The 4,359-nt window shown below is 31.5% G+C and overlaps 1 long non-coding RNA gene across 1 annotated transcript; it reads right to left on the bottom strand.

Moving 5' to 3' along the window:
• Nucleotides 1-856: 856 nt before the first annotated feature.
• Nucleotides 857-3,103, bottom strand: LOC126702161 (uncharacterized). Its single transcript, XR_007647667.1, has 3 exons — nucleotides 2,694-3,103; nucleotides 2,195-2,327; nucleotides 857-1,172 (listed from the first exon to the last, which is right to left on the bottom strand). It is a non-coding gene; the product is annotated as an uncharacterized LOC126702161 (long non-coding RNA).
• Nucleotides 3,104-4,359: the final 1,256 nt, after the last annotated feature.

The raw sequence follows: 4,359 nt of genomic DNA, 5'->3' as shown, positions 1-4,359 counted from the left end.
ATCGCCAGCCATCACCGATCCACCCCTCCCTTATCACCGATCATCCACCAGCGAGCCACACCCACGAACCGATCTCTCTTTGTCCCTCTCTCACGATTGATCTTGTGATTTTGATTTTTTTTGTTTTGATTTTTGTTTCTTGTGTTGTTTATATATTTTGATTCTATGTAATAATATTTGTTTGGATCCTAAGAAAATGTGAGAAACATGATAAAAATGGGTTTTCTAGAGCATTTTCAGCAACACAGCCAAACACTAAAAAATATTTTCCAAAGTATTTTTTGGAATGCAACCAAACACTTGAAAATATTTTCCTTCCTCGAAAATATTTTACACCTGAAAATATTTTACACTCGGAAAATATTTTACACTCAACCAAACACAGCCTAAAGAGCATTATTGTCGAATACTGCTAGTTTTCAATACCCGACCTGGTCAATTGTCCATCGTCTTTTGTGACTTTGTGAAGAAGTGAATACTTTTACATTGTTGAAGAATTGAACATTTTTAGAAAGTTAAGTGAATTACAATTAATGTGAAAGGCATACTTCTAAATAGGTAGTCATGCTATTTGATTGAAACGTCAGGTTCAAACTCTCATTTTTATATATAATATTCTTAGATGGATAATAACCATTGAAGTTTACAGTGATCTCAAATGTATGTAAATTTTTCTTTACTTATTGATATGAGCCCACTCTTTTAGCATTGATATAATGGAATGGAAGTTGCTAAACAAGTCCAACTTATTAATATGATCAGTTCAGTCTTATAACATTGGTAAAATGGAAACGAAAGTTGTTGAACAAGTTGGCCACACCCTTCATAACTAACATTCACCTTTGATGAAGGCTTATATTTGTATCTTCTACCTTTGCATTAAAAACATTCATTATTTGCACAAATAAGTAGAATTTAACTAGAAGCTACTAATACAAAGAATCCATCATGTTTAAGTAACTTCAATAGTTACAACAATTTTCCAAAAGAATTGCTACAAGTTAAGTAATCAATTGTCTAAATTTTCAGCTATGCTATCTAAAAAGTTGTCCAAGTCAAATATGTTATCCAAAAAATATTAGTCCAAAATGTTGTCCCCTAGCTGTGCCAATTGCAATAAAATATTGTCCAAAAATGCTATCCATCATACTTCAGAATCTTGTAGTAGGGTCCTAAAAAAAAATGAAACACAATATTAGCAAATAAATAAATAACCAAAAGCACATGTAACTTTAAAGTTTTTGTTTTTTCCTCAAAAAAAAAAAAGTTTACAGTTATACTTGACTCAAGTGAGACATTGAGGTACTTTCAAGAAGCATTCTTGTAGAGCCAACAAGGAAACTCTAAAAATGTTGGCAGAGCAACAAAGCCATATGCAATGAAGTTTAAGATGACATATCTGAAATAGCAGTAAAATAGTTTTTAATATTAATAATGTCACTAAAGCATTATTCAATAGAGAAAGACTGTTTGGAAAATACTTTACCATAATCGAGTTTATAAAAGTTTAGATACAAGATATGCATTGTCACAAATGCAATCACTAGAGCAGCAACCATTAAAAGCTTGGAATATTGTTAGAATGAGACTGAACCCAAGTAAGGCCACAACAGATGAATAATCTAGCTTCTCTGTCAACTTCACATCTCTATAAATAACTAAATCAACAAACATTTAACAACCTAACGTAATAAAAAGAAATTAATTCTGATCATAAATAACTCTGCAAGTTTAAAATGAAAGCAGCTACAAAGTAAGGGACCATTTTTTCCCTCTAACATGAAAGGTGCTTGGCTTTTTGTGTAAAAACAAATTGTAAGGATGGCCATAGCAATTCCTGAATGAATTCAATCACAAACTCATATCATCAATTCATCATGAAAATCTAGCAATGATGCTAAGAAAAACACTAGAGACCACTTCAAGAGCTTTACTCCGAATATTATAATCCAAATATTAATGAATTCATACACTTTGAATGAACTTGTTCAAGACCAAAATTTCAACCATTGGGTATTAGCAAATTCATATCATGTAAATCTAACCATTTTAGAAGGCAGAACCTTCACAAGGTAGAATCCAAGCATCATCCCCTAGACTAAAAGTAGCCTTTGCACCATAAAAATTGATCATGTAAAACTATCATATTTCATTACCATAAAAAACAATTGAATACACCACAACTTCAAAGTACCTTCAAAACTCAATGAAGGCAAAACAAAGTACGAGATTAGGGAAACCACATATACTGCACTCAACAACCTTCACACACAAAATGAAGTTGTTCAAGACCAAGATTTTAACCAACGTATCTGCAAAGCATTTGTCTGCAAAATGAAGGCAGCAAACTATTTGTCACACAAAGAGAGAAGCTTCATGTTTCTACATATGAAACTATAACAAAAAACCCAACTTTAATCTGGGATCCAAAAGAACATTAAAAAATAAATAATAAAAAAAACCCTTAACAATATATTATATATTTTTTTTGTTGATAGTAGTTTAAGAAGAAAGGAGTGCATCCATGTTCATTGAGACATTTTATCAAACAAGTACAAGTTTCCTTTCTACACTCAAACGTTCATCTGGATTTTGTTTGTTTAAACGTGTAATTTTGAGAAGAAAAAAGCATACAAAAAAGATGTGAAAAATACAAAAAAAGAAACAGAACAAGAGGAGGGAAAAAAAAAAACCTTATTGTGACAACGAGTGTTGAAAGCAACAAGAAAGCTTCCGGTGTTGGGTGGTGATGCTAGAAAGAGAAGAGTTTGGGGGTTTTCTGATGAGACAAAGGCCAATTTTGTTGAAACCGACGATGTTCAGCGGAGACACTAGGCAGTATCTGTCGAGGTTTGTGGTGGTCGGAACTGGAGGTTAGGGAGAGTGGTGCGGTGAGGAAATGGAAGCTTGTAGTTGCAAGTGGAATGTAGTGTGGGTGTGAGAGAGAGAGCTGAGAGAGGGAGAGAAGAACTAGAGAAGAGTAAGTTGATTTGAAAATTAGATTTCAAATAGCGAAAGAAGGAGAGAGATGAGTGGGTGGGCGGGCTTTTGAAAAAATTTCAAGGCCAAGATGGTCATTTTGTTTGGATTAATGGAATAATCTGACGGTGTCAGTCATTTATTGAGAATGAAACACCAAAATAAATGCTGAGTTGGTAATACTGAAACCTGGTATACTTTCTTCCTTCTTCTCATGTTTTGAGTCATACTGCCATCCTTTATTTTTCTGTTATTTTATGTGGTTGTGGGCTCTAGGTTTATGAGCCACCTAACATCTCATGTGAATTTGCTATGTTTTGAAACTTGAAACTACTTTTTGAAATTTTAAATTTCTATTTAAGTTTTTTTATTATTATTAGTTTTTTATTTTTATCATACAAGTCCTTTTTTTAAAATCACCACGTTTATTATTAATTGCTGAAATTTAAGTACTAATAGAATGGTATATTAGTTAAAATATATGCACATATAATTTTTTTTCAATATTATGAATTTTGCTCCATTTCGGCCGGAATGAATAGAATTTCTTGTACCGGTATGTAATCTGAAATCGGAATACCAATTGTTCCACCTCAGATTGAATTCCGACCAATGCCGGCCGAAATTAAGGATTCTACAGACATGCACTTTGAGTATTTTTCTAAATTTTTTCATCTTATTTCTAACATAAACTTGACATCAAATTGGTACCAAATGATATTTTTTAAAAAAAAAAAAAAAAAAAAAAAAAACTCAGAGAAGAAGACATCAGAATCTCAAATCAGTACCAAAAAAAATTAAATTCAATAATTTATTTATTGTCATACAAGCTTAATGGTCGTGATTTCTTGATTAGGCAAAAAACTTTTACATTTTTTTTTTCCTTGTGTACATCTTGACTAGATTCTCATCGAATGAGAAAATAAATTTTACCATTTTTGTTTAATAAGCACTAGGGATTAGTTTGGAAATATACTTTCCAATAATAAATAAGATCCTTGGTATAATTATTAATTAGGACTAAAATAAAAACTTTTTTAAACAACAATTTGAGTTTCACTATGGAAAATATTATTGTTAGAGTTATCCTTTTTTGTAAAGTCCAATTATTTTATCATCATTCTAACCTTCATTTGGATTGAAAGTATTTTCACTATTAGTATCATTTAAGAAATTATGCTACAATAAACCAAATTAAGCTAAAAGTTATATTTGGAAATATTGCAAGAAAAAACCATTACTATTTAAATAAAAGCAATAAATAAAAATTGGCATTGAAAGTTATGAAAAAGATTTTTTTGACAAAAAAGTAAGATTGGTCGGGTTGGGTTGGACCCAAAGACATGGCAAAACGGGCGGGTCGGGGTTGGGGTCGGGTCG

The sequence above is a fragment of the Quercus robur genome, chromosome 10, assembly GCF_932294415.1.
Source record: "Quercus robur chromosome 10, dhQueRobu3.1, whole genome shotgun sequence".
Taxonomy (NCBI): domain Eukaryota; kingdom Viridiplantae; phylum Streptophyta; class Magnoliopsida; order Fagales; family Fagaceae; genus Quercus; species Quercus robur.
Note: the sequence above shows the minus strand (reverse complement) of the source record. Positions and strands in the feature narration are given on the sequence as shown.